General features: G+C 37.0%; 1 protein-coding gene across 4 annotated transcripts in view; it reads left to right on the forward strand.

The window, feature by feature from the left end:
* Positions 1-20,959, forward strand: part of ENOX1 (ecto-NOX disulfide-thiol exchanger 1) — a 398,268-nt gene that overhangs the window by 66,925 nt on the left and 310,384 nt on the right. The window contains exon 1 of one of the 4 annotated variants that reach the window (XM_075199755.1): positions 18,795-18,944. The exons of the other annotated variants lie outside the window; for them this stretch is intronic. The gene's annotated coding sequence lies outside the window, so the exon portion shown is untranslated. Of the gene's footprint in view, positions 1-18,794; positions 18,945-20,959 lie in introns of those variants that run through there. 4 annotated transcript variants of the gene reach the window in all.

The raw sequence follows: 20,959 nt of genomic DNA on the forward strand, positions 1-20,959 counted from the left end.
GTAAATATTATTAGTTAAGTGTCTGAAATATTGAGTTTGAGGTGGTTAGAAGGACACACAAGATAAAATGGCAGACAACAACACAGGTGGTGACAGATCCGGAGAGCATAGATAGATTTGGGTATCATCTGCATAGAGATGCTACTGAAAACCCAAAGGAGCTTATTAGTTTTTCAAAAATAAGTGGCATAGATAGACAATAGAAGAGGGCTTAGCACTAAGTATTATGATATACAGATTAGGGTCATAACAAAAAAAGTAACTTTTCAACCCGACCATCTCAGATTTTCGTGAAATTTGGTAGGATCGTAGACAACATAAAGTTACTTTCATATGTAAAATTTTAGCCTTCAGTGATACAGTGCTCATGCTACAGGGTTGCAAACATGTCCAAAAATGTAAAATTTATGCTTGCCAGGTCAACTAAAACAAATCATAACTTTGCTTCTAATTGTGGTGGAACTTTCATGTTTGTCTTGTTTTGAAGCTAGGGGACCTTAGTTTTCATAAAAAAAAAATAGTTTTATAATTAAATATTGACTTTTACATTTCAAGGTCACCTTTGATCTTGAGTATCTAAAAAAGTGTGTGTTTAATTTTTTTTTGTACATACAGTTCGTTATGCAGTTAATGCAATCTCTCTTTGGTATAAGTTTCATTTTGGAAAGTCTTTGGGAACATGAGTGAAAACAAATATTAAGTACAGCTGTTGAACCCTTTTTGCACTAACCATGCAACTGACAAGTTCAGATTTGTCTTGTAATGCCTGTGTTCTTCTCAGTCTGGCTGCAGCTTCTGCATTGAGAACTAGTGATACAAGGGACAAAGACAGTTTATCTAATAAAGTTTATCAGTGAATATTGGTAGTTTGATCAAGTGCGTGACAAGTGGATAAGAAGTACATTAAAACTCAGTGCTGCAACCCATTTGATATTAAAGTACACAGCAGCTGTAGAAAACAAATAAGGCAGCTTCTACCATGGATGATTGAAATATCGCCACATGTCAATAGTAATTATTATTATTATTAATCTTTATTTATAGGTCGCCACAAGGTTTCCGCAGCGCTGTACAAATTACAGACAGTAGACCATACAGGGTAAAACATACAGAACTATAAACGAAAAATACCAGGACTTCAAAACTCCAAACATAGCTTACACATTGAAGGTGGAGAGACAGGAGGGAAGAGGGCCCTGCTTGTGAGAGCTTACATCCTAAAGGGGGCGGGGGCAAAGACAGGAGGCACAATGGGGTGTCAGAGGGGAGCAATCGCAAGAGAAGCGAAAGGTGGGACAGGAGAAGAGAGAGGTGAGGAAATCAGGCATGGAGAGCAGGTTAGATGGATGGCTGGTATGCTTTGAGGAAGAACTGAGTTTTAAGTGCCCGTTTAAAGGTGCACAAATTAGGGGACAGTCTGATGGAGCGAGGGAGGTCATTCCAGTAGAGGGAGGCAGCCCGAGAGAAATCTTGGACTCTGGAGTGGGAAGAGGTGATCAAAGTGGAGGAGAGGCGGTGGTCATTGGCCGATTGCAGGGAACGGGATGGGGTGTGAGTAGAGAGGAGGTTGGAGATGTAGGGGGCAATGGAGAGGGAGATCAAATGATTTGCGATAACTGTAGGAAACAAATTAAAAGGAATTCTTTAACTGCTGAGAAAGGACAGAAAACATCTGAAGAAAGTGACACAGAAGTGGCAACTTGCAGGACTGAATCAGCTTTGCAGTCAATAAATGAAAGTTTAAGCAGTATGGGAGCATCAGCTATCAAGAGGTAAAGAATAAAAGAAGAATATATTGCAAAAGGAAAGCTGTAAAAATTGCAGAAGTTGTAAAAAATGATATAGTCCATATTCCAGCTGAGGAATCTGTGCCTAAAAATGTTGTGATAGTGTCATACTGCAACAACATAAAGACACATTTGAAGAGAGTACAAAAAGTTGTGAGAGTTATTTTGACACTTCTTCCAAAACACTGGAGTATTATAAAATAGAACAACAATTTCCTCAAGCAAGTAACTATATAATAAGAAAAGCAAAGCAGTTAGTACGAGAGTCTGGCATTTTGTCATTACCAAATCCTAAACCAGGAAAAAGCTTGGACCCACATATTGCTGAGACTGTGAAGAACTTCTACTGCAGTGATAATGTCAGCAGGATTATGCCTGGTAAGATAGACTTTTGTGACAGTAAGAAGCGGTGGTACCAAAGACCACAAACATAAGAGGCTAATTTTGAATAACCTTTCAGAAGTGTATGAACACTTCAAACAATCACATCCCGATATAAAAGTGGGGTTTTCAAAATTTTCCTCTCTGCGTCCCAAACACTGTATTCTTGTGGGAGCAAATGGTACACAGCTGACACGAGGAAGCATGAAGAGTACCTGGAACTCAAACATTTTATGCTGTTATGTCAGGAACACGAAATAGCTTAATAATTAAGAGGTTTTCTACAGACTCATCCGGAGAAGTGAAGGAAACAAATACTTCATATGAAACATTGCCTTTGAAGAATTAAAGGTTTTGTGACTTGCGTCTATAATGATGCTTGGTGGTTAGATTGTGTCATGAATATGAATGCAACATTATAGAAGTTTTATTCAGTTTTCTACATCCCAATGGCCCATCACCATCATATCGTACCCTCATCAGCCAGACATCTTGAACATTCCAAGTGAACAAGTTCTCACTAAGGTTGATCCTCGGACTGCAACTAGACGAACCTACACACTAACAGCTGGGGACACACAAAACACCAAACACAGAAATGCATTGCTGAGGAGGAGGCACTGACTTGTAAGTTTTCCTCAGAATTGTACACAGCATTATACATTATTCTATGGTACAGAAATCTTGTAATCACGTGTTAAGGTATTTCATTGATTGTGATGTGTATTATTTTCAGATTTTTTTTTTACTCCTGTTCCCAAAGGCTTCCCAAAATGAACTTATACCAAAGAGAGATTGTATTTAATTACATAACATACTTTAATTCCCAAAAAATTAAACATACACTTTTTTAGATATTCAAGGTCAGATCATGTGACCTTGGAATGTAGAAGTCAATATTTAAATATAAAACTATTTTTTATGAAAACTAAGGACTCTAAGCTTCAAAACAACAATTAGAAGCAAAGTTATGATTTGTTTTAGTTGACCTGGCAAGCATAAATGTAATTTTTTTTGACATGTTTGCAACCCTGTTTCATGAACATTGTGTATCACTGAGGGCTAAAATTTTACATATGAAAGTAACTTTGTCATCTACCATCCCACCAAATTTCACGAAAATCTGAGATGGTCAGGTTGGAGGCTGTGATGACTTGGCATGGAATGACCCGATAGAAGAGGTGGTGAGAAGGTGACTGAAGATGGTCCTACCAGCAAGTATAGGCAAGCCTTCATCATCACCATTTATTTATATAGTGTCACTAATTCCGCAGCACTGTACAGAGAACTTGCTCACATCAGTCCCTGCCCCATTGGAGCTTGCAGTCTAAATTCCCTAACACACATACACACTAGGGTCAATTTGTTAGCAGCCAATTAACCTACCAGTATATTTTTGGAGTGTGGGAGGAAACCGGACCACCCGGAGGAAACCCACGCAAACACAGGGAGGACATACAAACTCCACACAAATAAGGCCCTGGTCGGAATTGAACTCATGACCCCAGTGCTGTAAGGCAGAAGTGCTAACCACTTAGCCATCGTGCCTTTCAAGAAGGGGGCACAGGTGTTGGGACTGTAACCTGTGACTGATCTGGAAATCGCTTAAGCATTTTATGACCAATCCCTGTGGTCATGCCTACTATGTATCTTTGTTTTTGAACTTTCTTCATTCTAGTCCTTACTGTAATCCGACATAGGGCCTTATGTCTTCTTTTTATGTATCTCTCTGTATCTTGTTTATCCTTTTTTAATTTTTCCACTGTTTAGTCTCTGTTTGCCATGTTCTGTTATTGCTGATAATTTTCCAGATCCTGTCATCCTAAGTTTGCCCTTCTGTACTTCTGATGTTCCTAAATTATTCAAATCTCGAGGGCATCTGAGGGCAGCCCTGTAAAAATGGGTGGCTGCTATAGGCTGAGCAGCATGCTTAGGCTGGGAAGACTGTTCTCCAGTAGTGATTTGGTGACAGACCTTCTTTATTCTTGTATTATCTGCATGTCTGTCCGATATCCTTTGCCGCGCTTGTTCCTGCATGTTTTCATTTGACTCTTGATATTGATCTGTGCCTGACTATCTGTTTTGATTTTGACGCTTTTCTATATGGTTTTCTGATATGGATTTATGACCCTGGCCTGTATTGCAATTCTCTTATTCTTTCTCCTTACTTTCATGGTATAATCTCCTAACCTACCAATCCGGTCCATTTATGTTCCATTCCAATTGCCCACAGGAAATGATATCATCATTGCAGGAAATTCATACAGCCAGTAAAAATAGAGCTTTGCACTGGCAGCTTCCACGGTCGGGATGATATGGCATGCTAAGATCACACTGTATATTATGTTCATACAAGTAATCATGATAGCATATAAACTGCTCTTACTAATAATTCACAAATGTTATATTTTACACTTTGGTGTTTTATTTCTAAGTATATCCCCAGTGTTGATACATTTCAGTTCAGTGTATTTTTAAGTTAAAAGTTGCAAAATCAATTTACAATTTCTCAGCAGACATACTTCAGAAAATATTTTGGTATCTGTCTACTTACATGTTGCTGTCCATTTAATTATAAATGTTAATTACATAATTGAGAAGTTGATTCACATTAAGCAATACTTATGGGCTTCACTGAAAATGAAGATATAAAGCAAACAAAGGCATTATCAGCTGCGATATTCTGCGAAACAATCAGAGAAAAGTCTCTTCCTTTTTTATATATACAATTACTAACAACTTTCCTACATATCCTATGTATAGTCCAAATCATTTCTATGACTTTGCTCTTTCTTCAGTCTTTTATCACAGTCCACAGCCTCTTATCGTTTCTCTGACCTTTACTTCATCTCTAAATCATTGTCTTCTTCGTTTTATCAATCTTATCCACCTGCCTTTAATCCAGAACACATCCATCTCATCAGTATGTCATTTATTATGTTCAGTTAACCTTCACTTTTTAAGCTTGGGATGACAATAAGAATGAAAAAACAACTCGAGACAATCTGTACCCACATTCATCGTTCTGTCCCTAAGGTGATCTTTTTTTGTAACCCCCCCCCCTTCTGATCCACCCACCCGAGTAACAAACATTAGACTCCTCCCACTTCTGGAAGTTCGAAGCCAAATTGTTTTTGCAGCTTCCGGCGAAGAACAACTCTTAAATACAGCTAAATGGAACCTGGGATATATTGTTTAACAATGAAGCTGTGTGTGGGACTGCTCAGAAATAATACCAAGCTGATCATGTATTCACATTCATGTGTGAATACATGACAGATTAGTCTTACCTGGCAGCTTTTACAGGGGCTTAAGCCATCTACACACGGGACAATTTTGACTGCCAGTTTAATTGTTTTACACTTGATCACAAATTAGGGACATGTATGGGCACAAAATAGTTTGCTTGTCTGAAGAAAAGTCGAATTGGTTGTGTTGTTTGGCATACACGTTCAGTAATCTGATTGGATGATGGCAACCATCAGCCCAGTGCACAGCATTGGATATCCTGTGAGTTGGTATACTGATGTGTGCTGTTTGGCACATCCGATATCTCAGGTCTGGACATTTTGGTAAATGGGCTGAGCAACAATCTGCCTGTGGGTAACTAGTGTCAATATTTTCAGTTTAGAACTTATCAGCTACAAACATTCTTAAAAAGGACTTAAACAGGAGCAGAATACGTACATTTATCACACAAGACACTCCAAAAACTTTAATTCATGCACTCATCATCTCCCGCATCGACTATTGTAATTTCCTCCTTATTGATCTTCCCAAAATCAGACTCAAGCCCCTACAATCTATTTTGCACGCAGCGGCTAAATTGATTTACCTTGGAAATCGTTTTACATCTGCTGAGTCACTCTGTCAGTAGAAGAATTTTATATTGGATTCGTTGAAGAACAGGCAACCAATGTAGAGACTAACATACAAGGCCATCAACAAAATTGCACCAACATACATCTCCTCACTTGTCTCAAATATCTCCCAACTCGACACCTCCGTTCTGCACAAGATCTGCGTCTCTCTTCTACTCTCATGACTTCCTCCCATTCTCGTTTACAGGACTTTTTTCGGGCTGCACCCACTTTATGGAAATCACTCCCTCGCACCACAAGACTTTCCTCTGGTCTTCAAACCTTCAAGCATTCTCTGAAAACCCACTTCAAAAAAGCTTATATTATTCCTATACCACCCTCTTAGTCTCCCTAGGTTACCCTATTACCACCCTATACACAGCTAACATAAGACAACAACCCTCTGACCAACATAGTTGTGTGACTGAGCATACCGCCCACTAAATACTTTGTAACCTTTGCATGTTAGCTGGACAAATATTCAATATGATGTAGCACCTACCCTTGTGTATCAAACCATTGTCCCATAGATTGTAAGGTTGCGAGCAGGGCCTTCTTACCTCTACGTATGTATGCAATTGGGAATAAACAGTAATAAAACAATCCTGGGTAATACAAAGTGCTATGGAATCTGCTGGCGCTATATAAAAAATATTGATGATGACAGTCTTTCCGGGTAAACTTTGTGCTGTAGGCCATGCACCATTTTAGTTACCATTCTTTGTACAGTCTTTAATATATTTATATCCTTCTGGAGATATGGCCTCCAGAACTGAAAACTATTCTAGATGAGGCCGTACCAATGACCTATACAGTGACATTATTACTTCTTTCTGCTACTGATTCCTCTCCCTATGCAACCAAGCATCTGTCTTGCCTTCCTTATTACCTTGTTACATTGCTTACCTACCTTTAAGTCACCTGAAATAGTGACTCCTAGATCCCTTTCCTCATCAGTAGTTTCCATTATAGTGCCATTAATACTATATTGGATTTTTGAGACCCATGCACATGATTTTTGCATTTTTTGACATTAAATTGTAATTGCCATTATCTTGACCATTCCTCTAGTCTACCTAGATCACCAATTATTTATTTTACCCCTCCTGGTGTGTCTACCCTGTTACATATCTTCGTGTCATCTGCAAAAATGCACACTTTCCCTTCAATACCATTTGCAATGTCACCAGTAAAGATTTTAAAAAGCACTGGTCCAAGTACAGATCCTTGGGGTACTCCACTGGTAGCCTTTCCCTCATGTGAATGTACTCCATTTACTATAACTCTGTTTTCTATCCTGCAACCAAGATCTTATCCATTCAATCATATTAGAATCTAATCCCAAGCTTTCAAGTTTTTTTAACAGTCTGCGATATGGGACGGTGTCAAAAGCCTTACTGAAATCTAGATAAGCCACATCTACCCCCGCCCCCCCTTTGATCTATTACTTTAGTCACCCAGTCAAAAAAGTCTATAAGATTTGTTTCACATGATCTCCCCCCAGTAAATCCAAGCTATTTGGGATCCTGTAAGTTACTGGATTTGAAATATTCTACAACTCTTTTTTTCTTTTAAGAGTGTTTTCAATTTCCCTACTAGTGATGTAAGGCTCACTGGTCTGTAGTTGCTCGCCTCTTCCTTGCTTCCACTTTTGTTTCCAGTGCTCTATAATTATTCCTGTAGCTAGTGACTGACCTGAATAATTCTGTTAATGGTATTACCAGTACCGCTTTAAGCTCTTTTAGTATCCTTGGCTATATCCCATCTGGCCTCCTTGATTTATCCACTTTCAGTTTTGAGATTTCTGTTAGGACCTTCTCCTTTGTGAATGTACTTGTATCAACCTCAATTTTCCGAGTATAATTACAGCTTAACTGTGGCCCCTTCCCCGCTCTTTCTTTAGTGAACACTGAGCAAAAATAATTATTAAGATGATCTGCAATTTCCTTGTCTCCCTCAACAAGACTCTCACTCTAGGCCTTTAGTCTTATTATTCCTCCTTTTTGTTTTTCTCCCTTCACTTATATACCTAAAAAAAGTTTTAACAAAAGCAAAGGAAGAGTTACGCAAAAATCGCCTAATTCAACATTTATTATAGTACTTGAATCAAATCACATGAATGAACCTTTATAAGATCTAATAGGATCAATAAGTACGTATTACACAGCAAAAGCAAACATATAAAAATGGCAATACTACAGAATACATACAAGGAGTTAAAATAAAAACCATTACATGTTCAATAACTCCTAATAAAAGAGAAGTATTTAGTTAATATGCACTTGCATCTTAATATACAGTGTCCTGCTTGGGTATAGACATTGCCAATGGCAACAACAATTGTAATTAGAAAATTGGAGTAACTCTCTAAAAATCCTAAACGGCCGTATGGATAAGGAGAATGTCACTTCAAAAAAATGTCCTGCAGAACCAAATGTTACTTCTTTAGATTAAGAGGGATAATTTAGCTTCATTGTTGTATATGCGGCAATAAGATCATAAAGTCCGCAGCTAGATTGGAGCCACAAATAGCTGGGATTAACAATAGGATAGGTACAGTGTAGAAGAAACTTCTTACCGGCTGAACATCAGAAGAAATCTCGTACCTCCGAAAGGAATGTTTGTTCTCACCTCCAGCAAATAGTATCCTCATATCATGAAGTAATGTTGCATAAAGCTCGTATTAAATGATCGATTTGGAGAAAAACAAACTAGATGTTGTCTTCGGTGCAGATTAGTTCGGGATGATCAAAAATCATGTGGATGCAGATTCTGCTTGTTGTACAAACTCTGCGTTCTCCTTCTTATACTCACAATCAATCGGGTAACGTAAACAGAGCTAGATAGCAATCCATGTGAATAAAAGTTCATTCAATATGAAAAGCGCTCCATTGCCATTGATGTAATAAGAAAGGCAATGATATAAGGTTCAGGCAGCAAGCACAAAGCGACGCGTTTCGTCTGAGACACAGACTTTCTCAAGCTGACTGCTTGGGAAAAATTAGGAGTTATTGAACATGTAATGGTTTTTATTTTAACTCCTTGTATGTGTTCTGTAGTTTTGCCATTTTTAAATGTTTGATTTTACTGTGTAATACGTACTTATTGATCCTATTAGGTCTTATAAAGGTTCATTCATGTGATTTGATTCAAGTACTATAATAAATGTTGAATTAGGCGATTTTTGCGCAACTCTTCCTTTGTTTTTGTTATATCTATCCAGAGGGTTAACACTACGTCTTTCTTGGGTTGCTGCATCTGTTGCCGAGATTTTAATAGTCATATTTGTTCTATTTTGTGATATACTAGCGCCAGAGATAAAAAGTATTTTTTTTAAAAAAAAATTGCCCCATTTACCTACTAACTGGGCCATTTTCTCTTCAGCTTGTGCCTTTCGACATCTGATTACCTTCTTGGCCTCCTTCTGTCTAACAAGATACACCTCTTTGTCTTCATTACTCAGTTTTCTTATATTTTCTAAAGTCTATTTTTTTTTTGCTTTCACTATACTCGCTACTTCTTTTGCAAACCACACTGGCTTCCTTTTCCCTATACTTTTATTAACCCTTTTGATACAAAGGTCTGTTGCTTTAAGTATTGCACTTTTTAATTTTTCCCACCTCTCCTGCACTCCTTTCAAGTTTTTCCACTCTGTAGAGATGGGAAAATGTGTAAGTGGCTCATTGGCAAAGTCAGTCTTCCTAAAATCCAACACCTTTTTGTTTTGTGTGATATGATGCAGTCTCCGAGTTTATACTAAACCATGCTGCTTGATGGTCACTGGATCCTAGGTACTCATTCACATTTACATCAAATATTCTGTCACCATTTGTAAGAATTAAGTCTAATATTGCGTCTTTCTGAGTACGCTCCCTCAGCATTTGCTTGAGGGATGCTCCTTGCAAAGAATTCAGAATGTCCCTACTTCTAGTGGAACTTGCAGAAGACTCCTCCCAATTCACATCAGGTAGATTAAAGTCTCCCATGATTATTACCACTCTTTTTAATGCCATTTTATAGATGTCCTGCAATAGGTTCCTGTCCAGTTCCTCTTCTTCCTCTTACCCCAGTCCGAAGCATAGCCTTGCTGCTGAATGACGTGGGAAATAATCACCAAAACTAATCTCTTAATTTCAGCGCATGGAACACTTATTATGATAAAGTAATGATCCTGCACATAAAGAAGATAGAGACATACAACTATTAAATGTTTATGCGCTTCTGTTGAAAAATGGTGGTAGGTATTAAGCAGTCAGTAATATAAACAAGGAAGGAACTCTTACCCTAGTCTCTTCCTGATGGAATGTGATATACCGTCCTCCTTTTTGTTTCCGGCAGACTTGCCTATCGATGGAGTTATTCTGAGAGATATTTTCTCTAGTGTTTGTTCAAATCTTCCTTACAACCTTTACTGCGTCGTCCTCCGTCTGGAGGCTCTTAGAACGCACGTGGAGCGCAAAGTGCTTCCTTGCCCCCTGTTTCTATGGTCACTTAAAAGGCCTCAATTTTTTCTTTAGTACTTTGTATTAAAGTTGGATTTATGTTTTTTTTCACATACATTGCTACTCTTCTCTGAATCTTCCCACTCTGTCCTTGCTAAATAAATTATATCCCGGTATAGCTATGTCCCAGTCATGGTTTTCATTGCACCATGACTCTGTAATAGCCACAATATCCAGGTCATCCCTTGTCATTAAAGCAATTCGTTCTGGGATTTTATTTCCTCAGCTCCTAGCATTTGCACACATAGCTCGAAGAGTTTTTTGTTTGTGCATCTTTTATGTTTATCTCTCTCTCAATGTTTATTTTGTTTTGATCTGCATTGTCTTCTGTTACTCTGGATATGTTTCCTGTTCCAGTTGTCTGCAGAAAAGATACCTCTTGGTTGGGGAGCAGACTGTTTTATTCCTGTTTAGTTCATGCCCTCTGGAAGCTTCATCAAGAACTATTTAAAACTAACAAACTGCTCACTTAGTATCCTGGTTCCCCTTGAAGATAGGTGCAGGCCATCACTTTTTTTGTGAACTGGAGATTTGCCACAAACCATGGCAATTATTATGTTCCATTATTTAGTGTACATAATTCCGTTTTGATGTATATTAATGTAATTGTAACTTTATTTGAGTTTGGTATAACAGAAAATTCCAATTCCATTCTAACTCCCTGTGAAACCTCTACATGTCTGGTAACCTCAGAAACCGTTTATATATGTGACTGTCACAATCAGCTTGCATACACAGCCTTTACAATATATAATATACCTACACTTTCCCTCTTAATAATTCTACCATGACAATATAATCACCACCTTGCAAAGCTTCCCTAGATTTAACATTATATTCAGTAATATAACTACAGCACAAAAAGAAAGTGTACAGTGTCAAAACATATTTTATAAAATAAAAAAAAATATTTAAAGTATACATTTTGAATCAGCCAAGCAAATTGTCTCCATTTTTTTGTTTCAGTTATTAGAATAATACAAATGTACACAAATGCTGCTCTAGACACCTGAATCCTGTTTGAAAATGCTGCCAACAGATTTTTTTTTCAAAGTTTCCTTTTGAAGAGATTTTCGTTACCATTACACGTGTTCTAGATATTGCTCATGTACTAGTGATGCCAGCAGGTACGATAGTACATGTTTGCTGCTTCAGTTCATTCCCATCTGCTGCCACCGTATGCGGAGACAAGAGAAACATAAGGTTTAAATGTATGACTCTTCCTGTGATCTTTTAATGTTTCGGGCACATGTAAACCATAAACCATGTATCTTTCTAGTTTATGCTTGGATAATCTGTTGCTTTATACTCTCTTTAACATTCTGCACTTAACAATTAATTAAAAGTGGTATTTAACATTACAGTGTTTGACTTCCTATGTCTAATGTACCTTGTGTGATATTTACAGTGATCTGAACCTTTACAAACCATTACCTTGCCTACAGATGATACTCCATATGTGGTGTGATCACCCTGAATGTGCTGGATTACGATATCCTAACCCCTGCATTGTATTTCTGTGGTAGTAGTGAGGGGTTAGACACAGTCGATGGACCATGCAGCATCAGCTTAATCGCTCAATTCACCTGAAAGACACTTGCTCCATTTTAGCCTGGAATTTCTATCTTTGAAACTTTTTTAAATTTCCCAGTGGTAATTGTAAAATAATTAAAATGTTTCCAAAAACGTAGCACTGTTTTGTTTAGCTCAGATCATTTATTAACCACATTTTACCTATAACTGAATGTAAATGAGAAGAAGATCACTATTGAGCAATTATAAAAATAGTTACACTTCCTTTATGAAGAATTCTTGAAATCATGTAGTTAATGTATATTTACTTCTTAGAACTACTGCATTAAAAATACTTATATAAATATTGCTGACTTCTTAAGAATTAGTGGGGTTTGTGCTTCATGCTGTTGAACAAGGTAGAGATCATTTTTGGGCTACAGTATCTCCAGTTTCTCGTATTACATCAACCTTTTTTTTTTTTTTGTGAACTTTATTATTATTATAGGAGGGTTTTATTAAGCACCGTAATAGCTTTTTTTTTTTTATGAACAATAGACAGCAATGCGCATTAATTTTGTGCAGTACCAAAAGTTCCACAACATTTCTTCAACAAGTGATAATATTCCTCTAAAATTGTAATCCTAACATCTTCTGCATTTCTCAGTGAAGTCATTGATAACATGAGCTGAATAACCAACTCAAGCTTGAATCTATGTTCCTCTTGTCAAGTCTGATGTTTGGAGTAGAACACTCTCTGGAGCACGGACATCAACATGTCTTGTTTCTGAATTGGGAAAATCCCTTATGGACATTTCAGTTCTTTCCCACTACCCTGTGCTGAGATCAAATTGTGTTACTCTTCAGTGAGACTCTATTGAGAGAATTACAGAGCTCGCAAGACTAAGAAATTTGAACATTTGCTGATGCTATTCTTTCTTAAAAATTGGGTACATCATACATATTGCATGTAAATTTGCATGTTATACAGTACAGTAAGTTTTCTGGAATTAAGAGATATAATTGTAATCCTGATTTTTGGTGGCAAAAATTTAACTCGCTCTCTTCACATTATAAACCTGATAGGGGGTGTGAGAACTATAGTTCTCTTTATACCCGGCCCTCTAGGTTCACAGCTCATGCAGGTAAGAAGGCAGGAAAGTGATTATAACGTCTTTTATTAAACAAAGTGTACACACTCCGTAACATACAACAGGAGAAATATGTATCCCATCAAATATAACAAGTGTCAGAAAATCACCAGTGCTAGTGAAAACTCCCTAACAAAGTCCCCAGTAGGCACAAATTCCCAGCAATAAAATTCACAAATGACAATCGAAGTGGGCCACAGGTTTTGGTCTGTAAGGTGGGTCTGTATATCTTGAAGTTCCCAGGTGCTCGGCCAACTCTCCATCCGCTTGGTGGAACCCTGGCTATTAGTCTCCCTCGTGATGCAGGCTCGCTAATTCCCCAGAATCTACGAGTGTCTCCAGATGGAGTGATCACAGAATTGGTCCTAGAGGTTCACTGCCAGTTCTGTCTGAAGAAGCTTCTGCTTAAGCAATCCTTTCTGGCCCTTAGGTTACTATGTATCAGTCAAAGTCCTTGCTCTTCCAAGATTCTCCAACCACAACACCCCTCCCCTCTGGGACTCCCTTTTTGTCTCTCCCCAAAGTCACCCAATCCTGGCCCCCTCCCTGGGTCAACCCCCTTGGTCATGGATCCTTTTTATTGGTGGTATGTAGAGTCTAGGTGGTAACAGTGGAGGAGGTAGAACATGACATCAGTGGTCTACCACCTGCTGTTTCCATGCCATCCAGTCTGGGTTGGAGAGGTGCTGCAACAATAGACATTCAACCAACTGATTGAAGATAGAGTCCTGACCCTCCTGTTTTTAACCCCTTAGAATCTTTTTTTTTTGTAATGATGTGTCAAGGTCCACAGCTGTTTCACACTTTCTGAGAACTGATTTCCCCCCACCCTCTCTGCACACCACAACAGTACTGGATCTGACCTCCGGGCAGCATTTAAAAACTGAATGGGCCGCTGTTGTTCAATTAGCCCACTGATTGACAGACCAGGCTGGCCCAATATTCTCAATGTAAGGCCCAGTCTTGTCACAGGGGGCATTCATGTACTTGCTATCTATGAAGGGAACTTTATGGACTATTGTCTTCTTAGGATTAGGGGCACTGCCACAAGATATGTGGATACAAAGACTCACAATAAGTAGCAATAGGTCACATGGAAGACCATGTTGGGCATATAAACACCCCTGCATGTGGGACAAGAATGTGGTTCATGGTTAGCCTATTTTAAACAGTAGAGGACAAGTCACTATACAGTTCCCTTTGGTAGGAGGGACAGACAGATATTTATTAACATTTATTCATATAGTGCCAGCATACTCTGCAGCCCATGGATAGGCAGTGGTTTGAGACACCCTACAAGAGGTCCTAACAGTCTCCTTCCTCACAGAGGTCCAGCTATCTACTCTTCACTTTGACAAAAGTCATAACTATCAAAGCAGACTTATGAATTGACTTAAATAGTAATATTTACCAAATTAGATTTGTTTTTTTACTTCTTTAAAAAAAATGCCAGGTACAGGGTCCTGCAACAGCAACCTTTGTTTGTGGAGTATTATTAATATCAGAGTAAAGGCCATAATAACTTTTGAATGGACAAAAGAGTGCACTTTAATTCTGTTCGTTTGCAAAAGCCCCACAATATTATTTAACAAGACACAATACTCCTTATAATTGTAATCATAAGCTCTTCTGAATGTCTCAGAAAAGTAATTGAAGACAGAAAAGAAAGCCCATCTGGACATAGAATTTAACATATGATGCTCACACACTTTACTGAACTTTAGTCAGGGATGTTAGAATGGCAAAAATCAGCAAGAGGTGTAGTTAGAGCAAATCAATACAAAAAGTTTTTTTTCAATTTCCAGCCACCCTGCTTCTGGCTAAACATCCAGTTTCCACTACTGTGGCATTGGTAGCACCTCCCACGATACAAACCCAGCAATTTATGCTTCCTCCCCAGATTTAACTAGCTACTAAACCATAATTTATATATTGGTCCATGAGAAAGTTCTCATAGGAGACTGAAATGTTGGAGTAATGAGATTTTCATATTTTTTTTTTTCAAAGAGAGTGCCATACGTTCTGTATACCTATATATTTATGTATAATATATACACAAAAGAGACAGGGAGAGCACCATATGTTCAGTGTTTTTGTATATATGTACATATATGTATATATATACACAAGAGACCAGGAGAACGCTGATAGTTCTGCTGTTATAATATTAAAGATAAATCTTAAAAAATAAATAATTAGACCAATCTTATCTGATAATATATATTTACATTTTCCTCATGATCACTTTAAACCAATGCTTTTAAAGAATACAACGTGTGCTTTCTGGAAGATTTTTCTGACTAAAAGTCAAACTGGGCTATTTATTAATTGGAAGACGGTATGGATTTATTTAATTCAAACACAAAGGCCAACTGAAGCAGGTTCGTGCAGCAAGGCTTCTTTCATGTCAACGGGGCTGAGAGTCTAAGGCTAATATTAACAATTACATTTACCAGACTAAGACACCAGGTCTGGTATGGTGATATGAAGATGAAGAGATGCTCTATTAAGCATGGAATAAAGATAATTCTAGGAAGTTGTATTTCACACCGGGAGCTGGAAGTGTTTGGAACAGCTTAGCCGAATCAATTGTTACAGCAGTGATTCCATTTAAATTATGGCTGACTGACTGATTTTCTTTTCCTTTAGAAATAAGCCAACATAAATAAATGTGCATTTTGAAGAACAGGTAAAATTCGGTAAATAATGCAAGTGTAAATAGTTTTCTGCACATTTATAGTTAGGTGTTTAACGTGCCATGACAAGGTAGGAATATGAATGGTACAATTAGATTAGACTGAAAGTAATGGACTTCCTGCTTTGGCTCTGCGGTGCCATGTTTAATGGTCTGCATCTCTCTGCAGGCCAGCTGTCACTTCTAGTGATGTCATTTACGTGTCTGTGGGAGAAGTTCATGCACAGCTCCTAGCAACACAACCTGACTTATATAAGAAGCCTTACATCAATCAGTTTTACTGTATTTTACCATTAATAGCATAATTGTGTTTTTTTTATTCTTAGAAATATACATTGTTTGTTTGTCCAGTACAGTTGTACAGTAATATCAAAAGATTCCAACATATTTCATACGTAACAATGTGATGTCCACTGAGTTTTTTCTTAAATGGTATTGCACAAGGACGATCAATCAGACTTTTAAAATAAATCTTTAGAAATAATAAAGATGTTACATTAAAAATGTTTTTTAATTTTTTTTTATATATATATTTATCTAATCTCACTACCTAACTTACTCCCAAGCATGACAAAACCATGTCATTCATACTGTGTGACACACATTTTGTGCGAGTAGTATACCTGAACAAGAATGTATACATGTTACACTCAAGCTCACCTCAAAAGAACCTAGTTAACTCGTTTTCTTCCAAATTTAGAAATTATGGGACATTGCACCTTTTGTGTAAATGTAACATATCATTGGGAAAAGAGAACTTTAAAAACAAATATGTCCAATTTTGTTCCTGGAATCTATAACTATTTTAAACCTTGTATAAATTGTTACTTGGTATTGCTATACTTAGAAGGTAAAAGTAGATCATTACATTTGGGGCTACATTTTCTAAAGGGTGGTTTGCTCAAATCGCCGCTCTTCGGCTATTTTCAAAACCGCCGGATTTACTAAAGCCCAAACCGCCGTCAAAATGACCAGAAATGACATTTTTCAAAACCACCACTTTACAAACCGCCAGCCCATTTTTTAACAATGATGAACATACAAACAGCCGAATTTTCTAAGCTGGGGTTTTCAAACCCGCCGCAAAACAGCCATCCAAACGGCCAAGATAAAAGAGGTGGTTGTGAATGGCAAGATTGTTTAAACTGCTGCTGTTTAATCTATCTTGCCATTCAGAACATAAGAGAAACACCATTGACATTTATAATATTTGGAAAATCATTATTTATTGATAAAGGGACAAAATGAATTTAATATTAACTTATGGGGGAATTTATTTTTTTTTTTTAATATTTATTTTTTTTAAAGGGACACTATTATAGCATTATATTATATGGGAAATGTGAATATATAATATTATTAACTGATTTTTAATGGTGGATGTAATTATTTTATATTGCACAATTTGTCATTACATATTGTCCGAATAATATAATAATTAAATAATTTTATCCCCTTAATAAAAAAATTTCCCCCTCATAAATTATTTAATTACTTTTAGCCATTAATCAATAAATAATGATTGGCAAACTAATTTAAATGTCAATGGTGCTTCTCTTATGTTCTGAATGGCAAAATAGTTCAAACAGCATGTTTAAGCAATCCAGCCATTTTGAAGCAGGTATTAAAACTGTCCTGTGCTGTCCTTTGGAGGGTGGGCGGTTTAGCTTTTTCAATCTGCCATACATCGCCAGTCACTTTAAATTGAAGCCTCAAGCCACCCTATAGTAAATGCGGTGGTTTGGACCACTAAACCGCTAGTGATGGCTGGCGGTTTCAAACCGCCACGAAACTCGATTCTTAGTAAATCAAGCCCTTGGTGTAAATATTTGGGGTTGACAAAATAACTAGAATCATGAAAAACTATATTCTGCTTTTTTATTTTTACCCCCCCATAAAATATAAATGTATGTTTATTTTTATAATTTTTGTTTTGTTTTTACCAAAAATTAATGTGGTAGGCTGTAAGAAACTTATTTGTAATTAATCAACAATTTTGCCTTGGTTTGTTACTTCAGGCTGCTAATTAATTCTAGTTCTGCAGTGTCATGTGACTACTAATCATATGGTACATAATATAGTGAGCAGAGATGCTTTGAAAAACCCCTGAGCTTTGCCTGAACTGTAATATTCTCTCACACTTTATTTTTGTGTGTGTGTGACAGGCAGCCATACTTGTTGCCCTCAGGGATAATGGTTTGCAGGAAAAAAAACTAAGAACAATATCAGATGTATGATTGAAAGGAAGGTACTTAATATAATATATATATATATATATATATATATATATATATATATATATATATATATATATATATATATGTGGATATGGGATAAGCAAAACCTAAAATTGTATCTAGTTATAGTCAAAACTGTACTAAAACCGTACCTTCCTCATACAAAATCATTAACCATTTACATAGTTTAAGCACTAACTGGGGTTTGACCTCAGTCTTCCAATATTGGATAACATGACTGTCAGCTTTTTCCTATAGTTTATGTAGGTCTGTTTTAAGATATTTACCTGTTTCTTAGGCTATATATAATAAAATCTGTAAAATGTTTCACCACAATATGTGGGCTTATTGTTTAAACGTTGCTATACGTAACGTTTCTAGTGTGTTCCTACTAATAAACTGTGAAACACGTTATTATCTTGGTACTAAAGTGATCCCAAAAGTGTAGCAGCCAGAACGACAGAGGGAGCGACTTGTTTCTGTTTTGTAATAAAATTTGTGAACAAAACATTCTGATGTAGTTAACGACAGTAGCCATGTTTCTGGAGACCGCTAAACCCATTAAGTTACTCACTGAACGGCTCTACTGACCGAAGAATACAGTTATATGTGTTGGCCCTCTAGTGTTTACAACTGTGGACTGTCTGTGCTTTGGTTGATGTCTCTATTTACCGTACCTGACGGTTTCCTGGAGTTAATCTACTTGTTGACAAGTGTCACCTGATTGGTCAGAGACGGACTACAACTCCCATGGATACCTTGTGCAGAATTGAATTCGGCCAATCAGAGAACGCCATAATTCCTTGGCAGCATCGGGTGGTATGTTAATAAGAGTATAATTATGCCGAATTAAAATGCAGCGGTATTATTAAAAGACTGTATACATGTGATGTGGTTGCTGCAGTTACTGTACTGAGTTATTGGGACTGTGCACAGGGAAGTGCTATCCATGTGTGCTTCTGTAAGTGTTCTGTAGAGGTACATAGAAGGAAGTTTAAATGCTGGCTAATGGTCACATACATTGTAGCAGCCCTGCAGGAGAGACATGTAGTTGTGACAAACGAAGAGCGCTTGTAAACCACAGAATAAAGCCACACAATCTCATTTACGTACAATATGAAACACAAGTGTCCAGTTTAGTTGAAGTGTAATTACTATTCCTTAATATGTGGAGATATTGAATATAGCTTAACAAACTTTTATATAGGCTCCATGGGACTTTGAAAGTATAATTAGGTTGGAAGGGCAGTGTCTTGGTTTACAGCTCGAGGAAAAGTTAAACAGAAGTGGCAGGTGAGGTTATTGTATAAGGTAAACAACATTTTTTAAGGGAAAATGTCAGAATTAATGCATGTCAATTACAATTGGATGGAGTGCTCAACCCTGAAAATGTCAAGCTTTACTCCTTTATCAACTTGAAGTGTTTTATCTGGCAGCTGCTTGGAGTTTTTCTTGAGTACTTCATTCTCCAATGCAGACAAATATCTTTGCTGTTGTAGTCTATTTCTTACATTGTTAAGTTTTGTTCGGTAGGAAGTTTCAGCTTATTTTTTTGCAGTATGTATTGCATATCTGTATTTTCAAACAATTTGTTGTTGGGCAAATTTGGAAATGACTACTAAATACACAAGCATGCATTTTATGTGTATAATACTCTGTTTACTTAATTGTAGGCAACTATTTTAATAATATTCATATATTAATCTCTTGGTGCCTTTTGTAGACAGCAGTAAAGTTTGTTTGGAAAAATTGTATGTAGCCCCTCATAATGACTTGTGTATGAATTAAAGCATAATAATAAAGAATAATAAAACATACATGTAATATGTTCAGAGCACTTTTTTGATGTTCAAACATCGGAAAATTGTAAATGTTAAAAATGTATTTCAATTCGCTGCAACAGATTTTTTTTTTTTTTTTTGGGAGTGATGCAGGTTTTACAGTGAAGTCATGCATAAGTCCCTTAACATTTTTGGTTTCTGTTGAGCTACTGTTATTGTTGTCAATTACCAGCATTTTAATACTCCAGTTATTACCCATATCCCAATCCTGCCATCTTCCTCCATTGCTCTTTGGTCCACTTCTCGTGCTCACGTGCCAATTGTAGGCACTCGGTGGTGGACAGAGATCAGCATGGACACTCTGACTGGCTTTGCTTTGTCAGCAATTTGTGCTACAGTAGCTCTTCTGTGGGATTGGACTAGCTAGTCTTTTACACCCCATCCACATCAATGAGCCTTGGGAGCCCATGATCTGTCGCTGATTCATCAGTTGTCCTTTCTTGGACCACTTTTGGTAGGGAGTAACCACTGCATACCGGGAACACCCCACAACACCTGCCGTTTGGACCTTGTCAAAGTTGCACAGATCCTTACTTTTGCTCATTTTTCCTGCTTTCAATACATCAACTTTAAGAACTGCTTGTTCCCTTGCTGCCTAATATATCCCACCCCTCGACAGGTGCCATTGTAACAAGATAATCAATGTTATTCACTTCACTTTAGTGTTGTGGCTGAGACCATTGTGAGTGTGTATAATAGATTATATATATATATATATATATATATATATATATATATATATATATATATATATATTATATATAATTGGTATCATTCCTTCCTTACTAGGAGATATTTGTAGTTTCTACAAAATGCTGTTGTTTTGCAGTAACTTTGGTTCCATTCTGTTCTGTCTCTATCACCATAATGACTTGGTTGCATATAAAAACTTTAAAAACTTGTTTCAAATGTGAATGTGATTTCCTGTGAAAATATGTTTTTGCCATTTACTTTTAAGTTCTACAATTTATAATGGCCACTGGAACACTCTTA

This window comes from Mixophyes fleayi, chromosome 2 (assembly GCF_038048845.1).
Source record: "Mixophyes fleayi isolate aMixFle1 chromosome 2, aMixFle1.hap1, whole genome shotgun sequence".
Taxonomy (NCBI): domain Eukaryota; kingdom Metazoa; phylum Chordata; class Amphibia; order Anura; family Limnodynastidae; genus Mixophyes; species Mixophyes fleayi.